An 18586-nucleotide genomic window follows, 5' to 3' on the forward strand; every position below is an offset into this window, starting at 1 on the left:
CTTCAGGACACCCTCATAATACATCTCGGGGTGGCGATGCTCCTTGCCCTGCGGCGGCCCCTCCTTCACCAGCTTCTCGGTGTCCATCTTGGCCCAGTGCACCTTTGATACAGACGGACCGCTTGATGACTTCCAGCCATGGGCAGGCATCCACAAGCCGCCTCACCAGGCCGAAGTAGTTGTTGGGAAGGGAGTCGCCAGGCAACATCCGGACTATAAAGCCCTTCATGGCCTGTTCGGCCGCCTTGTGCAGCTCGACCAGTTGCTTCAGCTGGTCGCTCATAGGCATCGGGTGTTTGGTCCCAGTATACTAAGACCAGAACAACTTCTCCATCGAGCTTCCCTCCTCGGCCTAGTAATACTTTGCGGCATCCGACACGCTGCGGGGGAAATAGGCGAATGCGCGTGGAGAGCTCCGGACTCAGGTAAGTAACAAGTAATTCACTTTCACATGCTTGCTTTGCATATTGAATGCCTTACCCGCTGCTATCTTCCTCGTGGCCTCAATTTCCTGGAGGGTCTTTTGGGCTTCAGCCTTGGCATGCTTTGAGCTCTCGAGGGCAGCGGCAATCTCGGACTCTCGCGTCTTCGAGTTAAGCTCCAAAGCCTCGTGCTTCTTCACGATAGCCTGGAGCTCTTGCTGCACCTTGCCCACCCATGCCTTTTGCTTTTCCCGCTCGGTGCGCTCCTTGGCCGCTTTGTTTTCAGCCTCGGACAGCGCTAGCTTTAGGGTCGCCACTTCGCCGTGGCCCCTGGCACATTCATGATGATCCTGTCATTTCGCAACAACATTTTCATTTATATATAGACAAGGTATTACTTACCTTTGTTCTCCTCGAGCTGCCTCTTGGCAAGGCCGAGCTCTTTCTCGGACCCCTCGAGGTCCTGCTTCAGTGCGGCGACCTCCGCAGTCAGTGCGGCAGAGGTCAGCAGCGAAGCCTGCATACGCATACAAACATACTTATTCTAGACTCCTGCAGATATTATTTGATCCTCTATTCGGCTTTTCTTTGTGAACACCAAACAGAGCATCAGGGGCTACTGTCTATGTGGTAATATTTTCCTATATTTTAAATACTTACCTCAAATCCTGTTAGAAGGCTGCCACAGGCTTCAGTCAGTCCGCTCTTGGCAGACTGAACCTTCTTGATCACCACACTCATAATAGTGCAGTGCTCTTCGTCGATGGAAGCGCCGCGAAGCACTCCCAGTAGGTTGTCCGGTGCCTCTGGATGGACAGAGGTCATCGGCACGGACGGCTTCCCCTTTTGGAAGGGGGCCGCCTACCCGAGTCCGGAACCACTGGAGGTTCCGGCGCGGTGTTTGGCTGAGAGACAAACTTGGAACCCCTGGGAGCCTTGCTCCCTTTGTTCCTGGAGTCCGGAAGGTCGCCTTGTGGCGCCTCCAAGACTGTCTCCCCCCGACTCGGTGCCCCTTGAGACAATACCTCGGAATTGTCTGTAAGGCAAGGCGAGGAGGCGGTTGGAAGTGTATCACTATTCATGTCCGACGAGTCCAAGGAACCGTCCAACGATGACACGTCGATACGGTCTTGGGGCGGACTGCATAATCATATTCGACGTTAGGAGAAGCAGTGCGACAAAGGTATGCTATGAGTTACTATGGTATCCGAATATTTATGACTTCGCCAGGGGCTTGGCCCTGAGTAGCCACTCGTCTTCGCCGTCGGCGGCGGTGGTGGAACAGTCCGGAAGGAGAGTCCTACCCTTCTTGGACCCTTCGGCCTCCCCGATTGGGGCGGCCTTCCTTTTCTTGTCTCCCCCAGCTGGAGGGGGAGAATCTTCATCTTCCCCCCCCCTCGTTTTCATGGGAGGAGTGTGCCTCGGAGGTATCAGACGATGAGTCTGATACCACCCGGTGCCGGGAACTCTTTCGGGTTCCCTTGGTCTTCTTCTTGGTCTTCTCCGGCACATCATAAGGAGCCGGAGTCTGCATCTTCTTCAGGAGAGCGTTCGCGGGGTCTTCGGGCAGAGGGGGTGGACAGTTAATCTGCTCTAATGTCTCCACCCAGTCCTGTCAAAGGCATGGGAGCTCAGACCCCGCACATGGTTAAGATATGGGAAATAAACACCCTACCAGATGTACAAAACTTACCGGATTCGCAGGGTGCTTCGCGCTTAGCCCTTGGTCCTTAGTAAGAGAAGGAGGGACCTCAGCGCCCTTGAACAACACCCTGCACGCGTCTTTATGCGTCGTGTCAAAGAGCTTTCTTAGAGTCTGGTGCTGGGCCGGGTCAAACTCCCATAAGTTGAATTCCCATTGTTGACACAGGAGGATCCGGCGGAAGAGCATGACCTGGACTATGTTGACAAGCTTTAGTTTCTTGCTTGTCATATTCCGGATACACTTCTGGAGTCCGTCCAGCTACACCGACAAACCCCAGGACAGGACCTTCTCCTTCCAGGAAATGAGCCGCGTGGGGATTCCGGATCGAAACTCGGGGGCCGCAACCCAGTTGGTGTCACGTGGCTCGGTGATGTAGAACCACCCCGATTGCCACCCCTTTATGGTCTCCACGAAGGAGCCTTCGAGCCATATAACGTTGGGCATTTTTCCCACCGTGGATCCAACGCATTCTGCTTGTTGGCCGCCAACCACCTTCGGCTTGATATTGAAGGTCTTCACCACAGGCCGAAGTGGGGCCGGATGCGGTGGAAAGCCTTAGAGACGACGATGAATGCCGAGATGTTGAGGATGAAATTCGGGGCCAGATCATGAAAGTCCATCCCGTAATAGAACATAAGGCCACAGACGAATGGAGGAGGGGAAACCCCAGTCCGCAGACAAAGTGGGGGAGGAAAACCACCCTCTCATGAGGTTCCGGGGTAGGGACGATCTGCCCCGCGGCTGGCAGGCGGTGCGCAATATCCGCGGCTAAGTATCCAGCCTCACGTAATTTTTTGATGTGTCCCTCTGTGACGGAGGAGACCATAAACTTGCCTCCTGCTCCGGACATGTTTGAGGAGAGTTGAGGAGAAGGATGCGGACTTGGGCGCTTGAGCTCGAGTGCACGAGAATGGATGAGCAAGGAGGAAGAAGGCGTGGGTAGAAAAAGGTGAGACCTTATCCCTTTATATGGGCGGACGAAACTATGCACCCCCACTAGCCTGGTAAAACTTGCTTGTCCCCTAAGCGTTGTAATTGGTGGCGCGGTTGGGTTACCCACGCCCGTATTGATGAGAATCCCGTAATAAGGGGAACCCGATCTATTCTTTGACAAGATGTGTCAAGAAACCGCCTTGCGTTATGTGCGGGGCTGGTTAAATAAAAACGGTTCGAATAATTACTGGGCCATGGCGTGATGTCATGCTGCCAAGACATGTCAGCAGATTAGATTTGTGGAAATATTATTCTCTCTACGGTGGTATGTGGAACTTATTTTGCATGGTCGGACACTATCCTTGTATTCAAACTCTTCTATGGTGTATTCGGAGATGTATATCTCCTCCTTTGTAACCGACCTTGTGTAACCCTAGCCCCCTCCGGTGTCTATATATACCGGAGGGTTTTAGTCTGTAGGACAACATACAATCATACCATAGGCTAGCTTCTAGGGTTTAGCCTCTCTTATCTCGTGGTAGATCAACTCTTGTAATACTCATATTATCAAGAATAATCAAGTAGGACGTAGGGTTTTACCTGCATCAAGAGGGCCCGAACTTGGGTAAAACATCGTGTCCCCTGCCTCCTGTTACCATCCGCCTTAGATGCACAGTTTGGGACCCCCTACCCGAGATCCGCCGGTTTTGACACCGACACTAGGGTTCTCCATAATTGCAAATAGGGGCAAGGATGGATATAGCATAACCATGTGTTCAAAACATCCTTACTGAGACAGCTCATAATAAGCACGGATATAACTTTAGCATCAAGTTTACGTGGCATCAAAATAACAGGAGGAAAAGGACTTAGCAAAATCCTAAGTCCCTGAAAACAGGAATATTGCGGAGGCTACTTTGCATGCTTGTGCTAGTCACCACGTTGATCACAAAAATGCAAGACAAAATCCACTGTAAATATCGAATGACATAGTTCAAAACACATGTAGAGATCATGCTCATATGAAGCACACATCAAATGTGAGAAAAATGACAAATAGCCATAAAGTGATTCAGTTAACATTTTATAGCACTCTTGCATCAATTATTAGGGCATCAAGATGAACTCCAACAAGCATGCCACAATGGAATGAAATGAATAGCATCTCACAATAAACATTTTGATATATCATATGCATGAATCGGACATATGGTCACGGAGATATGAGGCGATGAACAGGGCATAAAATATTAGGGGAAAAGGACTTCAATGAAAATATACCCTCCGGATCTCAGATGTAGGGTTTGTGCACGCGGTATGAAGTTCGCCGGAGCTCATCGCCGGACTTGACGGGGAAGAAGAGGATAGCGGCCGGAGGTGAGGGAGATGGCGCCGGAGCTCGAGGAGGCGCGGGCGGCGGAGGAGCTCGGCGACGCCGGAGGAGGCACTCTGCGGCCGGTACGTGGCGGAGCCGGCGAGGTGTCGGTGGCCGGTGCGGGTGAGGGGCGGTGGCCGGTGCGGGCGAAGGGAGGCGGCTGGTGCGGGTGAAGGGCAGTGGCGCGGGCAGGCGTGCGCGGGAGGAGCTGGGCGGCGTCTCGGGTTCCGGGGGCCGGCCACGGGCTTGGCGGGCCGGCGGCGCGCGCAGTTGCCAGGGTGCCATGTGCCGCGTCCCGGTTGGCTAAGAGGCGGTGGCGATTTTTGTCCGGCGGCGGCGGGGAGGATTTTAGGGTTTCATCTGCATGAAAAATGGAGGGGATCACATATTTATAGATAGAAGGAAGTGGGAGTGTTCAAATGAGGTGTAGATTTTGCCCACATGATCGTGATCCGACGACCGAGGGCATGGAAGAGGTTTAGATGGGTTGTTGGTCTGATTTGGAGGGGTGTTGGGCTGCAACACACAAGAGGCTTTCGTGGTTACCCCGTTGACCGTTGGATTATCAAATGGACTCCAAATGGAACAAAATTTGACAGACGGTCTACCGGTGGTGTACCAAGGCCACTAGGCAAATCTCGGTCCATTCCGAGAACGTTTAACACCCGCTCACGAAAAGAGACAAGAGGGGTGCGCCGGTGCACGTGGGAGTGTCGGATTGCAAAACGGACAACGAGGAAAATGCTTGGATGCATGAGACGAACACAAATACAAATGCGATGCACATGATGACATGATATGATATGCATGACATGAAACAAAATGCAAAACAAAGACAAAACCCAACCACACAGGGAATCTCATAACTTAAAGCCGAAAATGGCAAGAGTCAGAGTTACAAATATGGCAAGTTACATCCGGGGTGTTACAACACTCCACCACTATGAGAGGATCTCATCCCGAGATCTAGGACTGAAAGAACTCTGGATATTCGGAACGGAGGTGGTCCTCGCGTTCCCAGGTGGCTTCTCGGTCAGAATGGTGTGACAACTTCACTTTCAGGAATTTGATTGACTTGTTGCAAGTCTTGCGCTCGGTTTCTTCAAGAATAGCAATGGGATGCTCATGATAAGACAAATCTTCTTGGAGATCAATCTCTTCAAAGTTGATGGTGAGCTCCGGAGTCTTGAAGCACTTGCGAAGCTGTGACACGTGAAACACATTGTGCATGTTTGCGAAGTTGGACGGAACCTCAAGTTGATAGGAGAGGTCACTTTTTTTTCCAATGATCTTGAAAGGACCCACGTATCTAGGGGCAAGCTTCCCTTTGATACCAAAGCGACGAATGCCTTTCATTGGAGAGATGCGGAGGTAGACATGGTCTCTGATCTCGAAAGCCAAGTCACGGTGCTTGCTGTCAAAGTAACTCTTCTGGCACGATGGCACGGCTTTGTGATTTTCACGGATGACTTTACAAATTTCTTCAGCTTCTGTGATTAAGTCATTGCCAAGAAGTTGGTGTTCACCAGTCTCTGACCAATTGAGAGGAGTACGACATTTTCTGCCATAGAGAATTTTGAATGGGGCCCTGCCCGAACTCGCTTGGGAGCTGTTGTTGTAGGAGAACTCGGCATACGGAAGGCAATCTTGCCACTTCATACCAAAGGATATGACACAAGCCCTGAGCATATCTTCAAGTATTTGATTGACTTGCTCGACTTGGCCACTAGTTTGAGGATGGAACGCGTTGAAGCGAATGTTTGTGCCCATGGCCTTCTAGAAGGAGTCCCAGAACTTAGATGTGAAGATGCTTCCATGATCTGAAGATATTAATTGTGAAATGCCGTGCAAGGAGACAATCCTGGAGGTGTATAGCTCTGCCAGCTAAGCTGCTGTGATAGATTCTTTGATTGGGAGGAAATGAGCCACTTTAGTAAGCTTGTCAATAAGAACAAAGATTGCATCATTTCCACGCTTAGACTTGGGAAATCCAGTCACGAAGTACATTTCAATATGATCAAACTTCCATTCTGGAATATAAAGAGGTTGGAGGAGACCAACTGGTCGTTGGTGTTCTGCTTTCACCCTTCTGCAGACATCACATTCATTCACGAATTGAGCAATTTCTCGCTTCATTCGAGTCCACCAATACGACTACTTGAGGTCATGGTACATCTTCGTACTTCCAGAATGAATGGATAGAAGGGAATTGTTCGCCTCATTCATGATGACTTTCCTTAGATAACCTTTAGGAACCACAATTCGATCCTTGAAGAATAGAGTGCCTTTGTCATCAATGCGATAGCACTTGTATTTGGGTTGGCTCTTGGCAATCGCTTGTTTCACCTTCTTCACCATGGAATCAAGAAGTTGTGCCTCACGAATTTTATCTTCCAAAGTAGGAGAGACTTGGATGTTGGCAAGAAAGCCTTGAGGAACAACTTAGAGATTTAGTTTGCGGAAAGCTTCACAAAGGTCCGGTTGGAAGGGATTGAGAATTAAGCTGTTGTAGTAAGCCTTCCTGCTCAAAGCATCTGCAATGACATTGGCCTTTCCTGGAGTATATTGAATACTCGGATTGTATTCTTGAATCATTTTGACCCAACGAGTCTGCCTGAGGTTGAGGTTGGGTTGAGTGAAGATGTACTTGAGGCTCTTATGATCTGTGAAGATGTCCACTTTCTTTCCCAACAAGAGATGTCTCCACGTTAATAATGGATGGACAACCGCCGCCAACTCAAGGTCATGAGTGGGGTAGTTCCTTTCTTTGGGCTTCAACTGACGAGAGGTATAAGCCACAACTTTCTTCCCTTGCATTAACACAACACCGAGACCTTGCAGGGAGGCATCATAGAAAACTTCAAATGGCTTGGATTCATCAGGAGGAGTCAAGATAGGCGCTGTGACTAACTTCTCTTGCAGGGTGTTGAAAGCAATGTCACATTCAGGTGTCCAGACATACATGACATGCTTCTGGAATAGGTTGGAAAGAGGCTTTGCAATCTTAGAGAAATTCTCAACGAATCTTCGACAATAGCTTGCAACCCCAAGAAAACTGCGGAGCTGCTTGACATTCTGAGGCGGTTCCCATTTCACAATTGTAGACACCTTCTCAGGATTAAGAGCGATGCCCTTGGCGGAGATGATATGACCAAGGTAAAGATCTTCGTCAAGCCAGAACTCACACTTGGAAAACTTCGCATAGAATTGATGCTCTCTGAGTTTGTCAAGCACCAATCTCAAATGCTTGGCATGATCCTCCTTACTCTTTGAAAAGACCAAGATATCATCGAGATACACCAGGACGAAATCATTTGTGTAAGGGTTGAAGATGAAGTTCATCATGCAAGAGAACATTGGAGGAGCATTGACAAGGCCGAAAGACTTGACAGTATATTCGTAAGAACCATAGCTTGTCCTGAATGATGTCTTAGGCATATCTTGTTCACGAATGCGAATCTGGTGATATGCCATGCAGAGGTCACGCTTGGAGAAAACTTTAGCACCTTTGAGTTGCTCGAATAGCTCATTGATGTTGGGAAGTGGATACTTTTTCTTTATTGTCTTCTTGTTCAATCGATGGTAGTCGAGCAGAGTCATTCCGTTCCATCCTTCTACTTGACAAAAAGAACACCACAACCCCATGGAGATGAACTCGGTCTGATCAGACCCATACACACTTGTTCATCGAGTTGTTTCTTCAACTCCTTCAACTCCTTGGGTCCAAGCTTGTAAGGACGTTTGCAAACAGGTTCCGTGCCAGGCTCAAGATCGATAACGAATTCAACCGGCCGGTGATTGGGCATTCCTGGAAGCTCTTCTGGAAAGAAGTCTTGATATTCACAAATGACTGGAATCTGAGAGATGGCATTCAACTCGCCCTTCTCATTGAGAGAAAACTGTCGAATGGTATCATCCCGAGCGGCATAGATGATCACATCCTCAGAAGAGTGTGTCAATTGAATCTTCCTGGCAGCACAATCAAGCTGAGCCTTCTGCTTAGAAAGCCAGTCCATCCCGAGAATTAGATCAATATCTAAGTCACCAAAAACAATTGGAGAAGACAGAAATTCATAGTTTCCCATCTTGATAGACACATCCGGGACACAATTATTAGATATCATTTGCTTACCCGGGGACACAATCTTCAACGGGAAAGGAATCTTTCCTGTCACAAACTCATGCTTGGCAACAAAAGGTCTTGAAATGAAAGAAAGCGATGCACCAGTATCAAACAATACTTTTGCAGGAAAGGAGTTAACTGGAAGGTTACCCATGATCACTTCTGAAGAATCCTCTTCCTGAGCTGCATTCATCATGTTCACCCTTGCCTACTTCGAATTATGCTTCACCACTGCATTGCTGGAAGATGTCAGGACCCCGATTCCAGGTCACATCGATCTAGCCGGTAACACCTCATATCACCTTGCGGCCTCACGCATGGTATTCCCAAGGGTGTCGCCTTACCATGGCCCGGGACCATTTGCGCCTTTTGGCTCACGTATATGATAGTGTCGCTAGCATCCATATGACAGAGAACCCGGGCCGACTTGACTAGTCGTGAACCCAAAGTGGCACTAACTTACGGGGACAGGCATACATGAATCAACATCGAGCGTGTCGGTCAGCAGCGTGCGAATCCGGGCTGTAGCACTGGGCTAACAGGACTCCGGTGAACCAGGTTGTAGCAGGCTAGGTAGGACTCCGGATATCACCGCATGACATTTCCCCGAAGGGACAGACACATGAAAGAAGTGAATCACATGCCGGCCAGTCAAGTGTTTTGGAGCAGTAGTGCTGGGCTAGCAGGACTCCGGTGAACCAGGCTGTAGCGGACTACTATGGCTCATGGAAGCACAAGACTACATTTCCCCATAAGAGAGGCTACCAAGGATAAACAACTAGGTTGTCGGATCCCACACATACCAAGCATTTGAATCATACACACAATATGCTCGATATGTGTAAATACAACATGGAATCAGAACAAAACTCTATGACTCAAAGTATTTATACATTAGGCTCCAAGGAGCGAGATATTACAAACATGGGTCTCATGACCCAACATTCAGAGCATACAAGTCAAAGCACATGCGGAAGCTTAACATGTCTGAGTACAGACATCTACAAATGAAAAAGGCTGAGAAGCCTGACTATCTACCAGATCCTGCCGAGGGCACAAGATCGTAGCTGAGGTATCGAGCTAAACATCGAAGTCCACACGGGACTACTAGCGAGACTGATATCTCTCTGCAAAACATAAAATAGGCAAATGTGAGTACAAATGTACCCAGCAAGATTTACATCACAACTAGCTACATATGCATCAGTATCAACAAAGGGGGCGGTGGAGTTTGACTGCAGCAAGCGAGCTTTGACTCGGTGGCTATCCTGAACTAAGACTTCAAGTAACTCTTTTGAGGTGGCGCACACGAGTCCACATATTCACCATATCAATACACCACTATGGATCCGCTCTCGTCTTCCTACGAGAACGCCATCCATAACACTGACGCTTATCTTGCACATTTTAGAGTATCCACTTTCACTTGTCCATGAACTATGCAAGCGGTCCAAGTTTCCATATCCAAGGAATCCGGCTATTTGAATAGATAATGATAACCCTACAGGGGTGTACTTCTTCACACACGCTCTCACCACTTATCGCCATGTACACGTCATGTACCTCGGCAACCTTCAAGCGGAAGCCAGGCGAGGGTGTCGGCCATGACCTGACTAACCAACAAGTCTCTAGTCCAGGTTTATCGCCTATTCGGGTTCTATCCGCAAGGAGATCAGGCCGGGGTGTCGCTCACGGCCCCAAACAATGTGTGCAGGGTTCCCAAGCCCGCCATCCGGGTGCCACTTGGTACACCGTGCCACTATGCCTAGTCTGTCCCAAGCCCACCTGTACCGGCTGCCACTTGGTAGACTACTAACACTACCTACAAACACCAGAAACTAGTTGCAACTCCTGGATAAAGATCGGGTTGATTAATAAGCCAAGAGGGGCCGACTTACCGGAACCCAATGTGTGGTAGTAACTGTTCATGGATCACAAACACAGAACTCAGTTCCTAAGAACGGCTGCAATCAGACAATCCACCATGTACTCCTACATGGCCTCTCACCGCTACCTTTACCAAATCATGTTCACACACTTAGCTCTCAACGGTAGGACATGTTCACCACGTTCCAATTCATTCCTGATGAATCAGACCTGACTCAGCTCTAAGAAGTAGCAGGCATGACAATAAGCATGAATGAGTAGGCACATCAGGGCTCAAACAATTCCTACTCATGCTAGTGGGTTTCATCTATTTACTGTGGCAATGACAAGTCATGCAGAGGAAAGGAGTTCAGCTACCGCAGCATGTAATAGTTGAAACATTGTTGTCCTAATGCAGTAAAAGAGAGCAGGAGCGAGAGAGTGGGATTGTATCGGAATGACCAAGGGGGTTTTGCTTGCCTGGCACTTCTGAAGAAGATATAGCTCTTCATCGATGTCATCGAACTCATCACCGAAACATACACCTACCGAGGGGGAACAACCACCGGCAAACAAGAGGGAACACAATCAATGCAATGCAACAATATGCTGCATGATCATGACATGGCAATATGATGTGATTTGGCCTAATGCAAGTAGCAACACAATTAAGTGTAGTTGGTTTGGACCCAAGGTTCAAATTCAAACTCCACATATGGTTATTTAAATCCCATTCATTTTATTTGTCCTAAACAGTAGCTATTAGTTTTTCTAACATGCATGAAAATGCTATAGATGGATAGATTGGATTTTTCTGATCATTTTTCATATATAATTTATCTTATTTGGACTTACGGTTGAAATTCTATGATTTTTAGAAGTTTTAACTATTTTCTAGAATTTTCTAAACCTTTTCTGATTTATTAAAATTTCAGAAAATAGTTACAGCATCAGCATGACGTCAAGATGACGTCATCAAGTCAACACAGTTGACCGGGATCAAACCTCAGTTGTGGGACCCACATTCTAGGTCACTGTGCTGATTAGGTTTAGATTTAAACTAATCCAAAACTTAATAGGGGCTGGCCCCACCTGTCATGGACCCAGGGGGTCATTAGGTTACTGCCTAATGGTGTTTTCGCCAGAGTTAGGCCGCCGGCCATGGACAGACGTGGCGGAGGTGCTCGGGAATCGCCCAGAGGGCTCGGTTCGAGGTGTGCTTGGGCTCGTTGGAGAGCCCTCGCTGGCGTGCGTCGAACGGTGGTGGTGGCCGGGCCTGTGGTTGCCGGAACCGATGATGGCGAGCTCATGAGCGGCGGCCGGAGCTCGTGTGCAGTCTGGTTCGGTGCTGCTGCTCACAAGCGAGCGAGCTGAGGCGCTGGGGGTGCTCGACGGGTCGCGGCAAGCACAGCGGGTGCACGCCCATGACCAAATGGTCACCGGGGCTTCGCCGGCGACGAGCCCGTGCGGCGGTGGCTGCTATTAGCAGGGGGGCGGCACCTACGGAAATCAAACGGAGGCGGGTTAGTGGGGAAATGACCGGGGGCTCACAGCGGTTGCAACGGGGGCCTCGGCGAGCTCGGGGAGGGGCTGGTGACGTCGGAAGGTCGCCGGCGATCTCGGGGCAGAGGCGGCGAAGATGGCGGTGTAGAGGGTGATGCAGGGCGTCCGGCGTCGCGTGAGTTGACGGAGAAGCGCGAGAGATGGAGACGGAGCCCGTGGACAGTACGGGGAGATGAGGGAAGCACGGTGGTTGTGGCTTTACGGCGGCGCGGCTGCGTCAGCCATGGCGGGGACAGGCGAGGGAGAGGAGCAGGGGGGAGTGAGGATGTCGGCCCAATCCAGACGGCAGTGGGGGAGGCCGAAGCGGCGTCGACGTGGCCAGGGGAAGCAGGCAGGCAGGAGGTGTGGTGGCACGGCCGTACGCGCGCGTCGGCCACACGCCTAGCCGACTAGCGCCAGGAGGACGACGACGCTGATGGGCTGGGCCGCCAGCAAAATTAGCAGGCCGGCTGGTGAGTGCCAGTTAAGTGGGGCTGCCGCTATAGGTAAGTGGCCTACATGGTTTTCTCCCTTTCTTTTCCTATTTCTGTTTTGTTTCCTATTTTGTTCCGTTTGTTTGATTTGGTTTAACTACCAAATCACTTTACAAACTTCTGAAATTCAATATGTGGACCTAGGGATCTAGTCCAGAGCCACATACAAACTTTCAAAATTATTGGACCCATATTTAATATATAACAAATATAAGTCCAATGCAAATAATTATTAGATTAACTCAAATTCCCAAAATAAATATTTCTGACATTCCAAAAATAATAGTTTGAATTTTACCTCTTGCCAATATTTTCATAGAATAATAGGAACATTTTCTTGGACTTATTTGAGAAAATTTTAATGTTGATCATTTTTAAAATGTTTCTGAGACTTTGAAAATTAACTCAATTCAAATTCCTTGAATTTTAAAAAGATGCATGGATGCTCACAAATGCAATTAATTACAAAAATGATCTAGGGCTGTGACAGAAGATCTCACAAAAGGAGGAGGTGGAAGGCGCCTTTGGTTGAAGCATTTGTTTGCATAGTGCCATTTCTGCTGACACTTGTTGCAAGTAACCTCTGAGAGCGGACGGTGATAAGGAGCACTTGACCTTGGAGTTTGAGACTGAGCTTTGTTCTGATAGCCTGGGTTGGGTGGGTGGGAAGATCCATTGCCACCTTTGCTCTTCTGCTGGTAAGGCTGATGAAACAGAGGAGGAAGAGGCAACCAGAACTTCTGTTGGTTAGCTGCCACTTGTGATGAAAAAGAAGATTGAACTGGATCCCTGACTCTCTTCTTAGATGCCTCACACTTCAGCTGAGCAGCTTCTTGCTTTAGTGCCATGTTGTAGAATTGATTGAACTTGGTCATCTTAAGAAGCATGAGAGCTAACTGCAGATCTTCTCTGAGGCCACCTCTGAATTGATATATCATACTCTTTTCATCAGGGATGTCTTTTTTAGCGAAGCGAGCAAGTTTCTGAAATTCGATATTGTATTGATACACAGACATGCTGCCTTGCTTGAGATTACAGAACGCCTCACGCTTGCTCTTAGCAACACATGGTGGGATGTGATGAGCTTTGAAGTGTCGGCGCAAATCATTCCAGGCAATCACACGACCTCCTCAGGAATCTCTGTATTGTTGATACCACTCAGCAGCTTGATCCTTGAGTTGAAATGAAGCAAACTTGAAAAAGTCCTCAGGCCTGACATTGCTACATGCAAAATGCTTGCAAATGTCCATGAGCCAATCGTCGGCGTCTGTGGCCTCGACAGAGTGTAATACCCTACTCCAGTGTTGTGTGGTGGATTGCCTCTTGGGCTAGGGATGAACTAGTACAGTGGATGAACAGCCTCCTGAGGAGAGGTGTTCTTGAGCTCGATGAGCTGGTGAGATGGCCTTGGTGGAGTGGATCCGATCCAAGATGAGCCAATCCTTGACTACGGTGGTGGCTAGCCCTATTTACAGAGGCCCTAGTCCTCTTCCCAAATGTTTAGGCGGGAAGGGATCCCACAACGGCCAATTTTGAAGGGAGACAACTAGTACAAGTTATCCTGACAAAAGGTGGTCTTCGCCTACCAAAGGTTCTGGTGGTGACGCTGTCGTGGGCTCCACGGTGACCTCCATCCCGCTGTCCTGCTTGTCTTGGTCTTGTTGCACCGATGTCGAAACCTTTGTCTAGCGCCTTAGGACTGCTCGCCTGCGCCTGGTTCCTTAGCATGAAAGTGGAAACTGGCACTCTGTTCCCGCTGGCGCCCGCCTGGCTTTGGTCGTCATGGCTCACATCACGCGGACCTCGCGAGGTGCCCCAGAGGAGGTCTTGGTGTCGTCCGCCTCGCGAGGCTTGGGCCCTCGCGAGGGTCTTGAGTGGTTGCTGATGAAGATGGGCCATACCAGGACGTTGGTGGAGCCATGCCCTAGGCTGCAGGTAGGCAATTTTGGGCACCCCCGTTCCCAGGACGCCGACAGTAGCCTCCGGGCCGAAGGCACGCTTGGACTTGGCTTCGAGGCGAAGCCAAAGGGCAAGTGCAGAGCACCGCGGGCCCCAACCACCTATGGCCTTGCTTGGCGCGTGAAGATCGACAGGACGTGGGTGTCTCCGCTTCCCCACGCTACCTCGGCAACTTCCCGACTTGATGAGACCCTGCTGCATGCAGAAGAAAGCCATCATTACCTAGATCGTGGAGGCCGGCGGTTGGCCTCCTTCTGTCTATAAATGAGGAGAGGAGTAGAGCCCCCGCTGCTCATCTCAGCCTTCATCCCGCTTTCTCCCTCTTCTTCCTTCTTGTTGCGTCTCTTATGGCACCGATACGGAGGTTCTCCACCGCTGAGAAGGGAAAAACCCCTGCGAAGAGCTTGGGCCACTCCCATTGAAGAAGAGGCTCGCCCACTCCGGTGACATCGTTGTGAGGCCAGAGGTGACGAGCCCTTGGTACGAGCGGCCTCCCCCTGGCTACCCGCTACCCTTGTACACTCGGGAAGAAGGCACGAGAGGAGGAGGCAGCGACCGGCGCCCGCGCCATGGCTGTGGTGGCCGTGTTGTGGTGGCACGCGCCGCCGCCCCGCGAACCCACGTCGAGGTCTCCTGGCGTGAACTCGTGGTGTGGGTGGCGGTGCCACCACGCATGTGGATCTGATTCCCGCCACTCTTTGCCGAAGAGATGCCGCCTACGGGGGGGGGGGGGCTCGAGCTATGGCTGCAGCACGCCGAGTGCGGCACTCCGGCGATGGGACCAGAGGTCGAGGCCGTCTCCCCGGGCAAGATCTTCATGACCCATGTATGGGGCGAGGTTGCCCGCGTCTATCGTGCGGAGGGGGCCCTCGCCATCCATTTTGAGTATGATGGCGCCTCCACAATGTTCTTCAAAGTCTTTGATGAGGAAGGCCGCCGCCTGGAGTGCAGGGGCAGGCACTGGGCCCGCCCTTGGTCCTGCCAATGACTCCTCCAGCAGCAGTGATGGCGCCTGGGAGTCCAGCGACTCTCCGGAGCCTGACGAGACTCCAGAGACGAGCGACGACTGTTACGTGCCCTCAAACTCTCGCCGCGCCCGGAGATCAACGGTGGAGTTCGCTCGTCATCGCCACTGATCTGGATGGTGTTGGCACCGGCCCCTCGTGGCCCACTTTGATGATGGCGCCGACAACGATACTTGTAGATAGGGCTCCGAGAAACTTCCTTCTTTTGTTCCCTGCGAGGAATCGAGACAAACCCCGTGGCAGTGTGTAAAGGATCTGTCACACTTTTGCATCAATATCATTTGTATTGTGAAGTTCATGATTGCATGTCTTGCTCCGGCATTGTCCCCCTTTTCGTCCTCGTGGTAGCTTAGTGCTCTATGACGACAGGCCCCAGTCCCCAGGCAGGCTTCAGCTGTCACTGGTATGCTAGGTCACGATGCCGTAGTCAAGGCCAGGAGGTGAGCGGCCCGAGGTCTGGTAAGAGCTCCTGAGGCGTGGTGCTCAAGAGGTCCCCCTTGGCGTGCAAGCAGCTCACTAAAGATAGGAAAGGAAGGCGGCATTGTTGGAGTAGGGCTGCAAGAGCCGAAAATCCTAAGCTGCGAGCAGGGCTGCCTTGGATACGTGACTTAGCTTAGCGATCCTGGGTCTGTTCTTTGCGTGGCGTCTAGTTCATGCGCCGCTAATGGCGATGCTACTAGATTGTGTCCATGCCAGCTCCCCCCCTTCACACTCTCCTGAGTGCTCTACATCCTCGGGTCCCAACCCTCGAGCAGGCTCAGCCGTCGCTGGTATGCCAGGTCGCAATGTCGTGATCAAGGCCATGGGTGAGGGCTGGAGATTTAGTAAGAGCTCCTAAGGCACGATGCTCGGGAGCCCTCCCTTTAATGCCCAAGTGAAAATCATGAAGGGGAGCAGCTGGTGGGACCACCTATAGCCAGGCTCCAGAGGTTCCTGTGGGTTAGTGCAAGGAGAGAAAGTAGCCTGTAGCCACGCTTGCTATCCTGCCATTGCTCCTTCCGTGAAAAGATAAAGGCACTACGGATCTGGTGAGGTGGCATGCGTGGAGCGGGCCGCGAGACAGAGCTCGATCACACAGGATAATCAGTGTTGCAGGGATGGACCGGAGCACAAGCGTCCTGCCAGCATGTGAGTCTCTCCGTTGTGGGGTGAGCAGGTGACCGATCAGTAGCGCGGGAGGCCACGGCAAGCAAGCACCAGGTGAGTAATGATTATAGAGCAATTTATGCGAGGAGGCAAATTAGTTCAGATAGATGCAAGAACGATACATGCCACTGGGACGGACCCGAGTGGCTTGGGAATGATGCAGCCCGTGAGGTGCTCCCAACAGAGTAAGCTAAAGATGCAAAAGGGATACACGCCGCAGGGACAGGCCCATGCGACTTGGAGCTAATGTTGCCCGAAGGGTGCACCTAATTGAATGAACTAAAAAGAGTCACCTGATATCGTAGGCTGGAGTGATGTCGGGGTAGCTGAAGATCTGCGCAGGAGAAGTTCCTCCTCATGATCCGCCAGGGTCCTGAACCTCGGGAGGCTCTATAGGCCCAGGTGGCTCCTGAAGAACTGTCGCAATCTCTGCCAGAACAGCGTGATGCCTGGCCTCCTGGTCCGCCAGAATGCTCCATAGGTTGCACTGGAAGGAGACAGCCGCGTTCGGCAGGCCGAGAGGCATGCGAACGTAGCTGTGAGGGGGACCCTTGCATCACCCAACGCGTGAAGGCCAGAAACGTCCCTGAGATGCGGCCCTATTGAGCCCTGGAATGTCGATGCAAACGCGCAGCCCGCCATCCTCGCCAGGATGGGGAGCTGTGCCAAGTGGTGGGCGGCGGTTGCCGCACATGGTCCTTGCCTCTTGAAGCTCCTGGATCGCCTTGGTGATGAACTCCTGAGCACTAGGCACTCCATGCCTCGTTCCCTCCTAAGGGAAACGTGCGGTGAAGCATGCCTCCCTGGCACCTCTTTCTTCACAGGGGACCGTGATGATGCCTCCGCTCCCTGGCATCTTGAGGATGTTGTAGCCATGGTGGGTCACTACCATAAACATGGCCAAGGCTAGATACCCAGGTGTGGCGTTGTATGGCAGGCGAATGTGAGCGATGTCGAAGTCGATGAGCTCGATGCGGTAGTTGTCACGCTGGCCGAAGGTGACAAGGAGGCGGACCTACCCTATCGGGGTGGTGGAGCTGTCGGTCACTCCTGAGAAAGGCTTGGTAGGCTATAGCTGATCGTATGGCACCTAGAGGTTGTCGAATGTCTCGACAGACAGGACATTGAGCCCTGCGCCGCCATCGATGAGGATCTTGGTGAATTGAACGTTGCTGATGACGGGTGAGCAGAGCATCGGGAGGGCGCCGGCGGTCGACGCACACTTGAGCTGGTCTGACGAGCTGAAGGTGATGGCGCACTTGGACCACCTGAGCGGGTGCATGGCCTTGAGCCTGGGAAGGGCCGCGTTCACCTCGCGAGGAAACTGCTTGAAGATGCGCTGAGAGGCTGGGGCTTGAGCACCACCCAAGATACATGCGATCGAGCGTGGCTCCTAGAAGCCCCCATCGCCCTCGTCTTGATGGTGGTCGTCGTTCCTTCTCGGTGGGGGCAAAAACGGAGAGACGTCAGCGTTGTCTTGAGGGCAGTCCTCACGAGGCTGGTCCCTCCAGGCGCCCTCGCGAGGATGGTCCTGCCAGCGGTCCTCATGAGGCCGGTCACGCCACTCCTGCCGGGGGCCGCGGTCGTCCCAGCGTCCTCCACTTCGTCCTCCTCCTCGGCCGTAGCCTTGGTCCCTGCGTTCGGGGCGTCTACTGAAGCGCCCATCTCGGATGGCCCTGAGCTCCTGATAGTCGCTGGTGTTGTGGCTGTGAACATTGTGGAAGGCACAGAATGGACAATTAGCCTTGGATGATTCGGGGTGGTCGAGGCCGCGCTTCATCTAGCTCCGCCGCGAGCATGGCAGCCCCCTTGCGCTTCGCGCCCTTGATCTTTGCCTTCTTGTCTTCCTAGTCAGCAGCTAGGAGCTCGAGGAGGGAAAGGCGCCCTTCCTCTACCCTTGCGCACTTGGTCGCCATATTGAACATCTCCAGGGCCGTACATAGCTCCTCATGGATGGCGAGCTCCTCCTTCATGTTGACGTCGTGGACGCCATCCG

Source organism: Triticum aestivum, chromosome 4A (assembly GCF_018294505.1).
Source record: "Triticum aestivum cultivar Chinese Spring chromosome 4A, IWGSC CS RefSeq v2.1, whole genome shotgun sequence".
NCBI lineage: Eukaryota > Viridiplantae > Streptophyta > Magnoliopsida > Poales > Poaceae > Triticum > Triticum aestivum.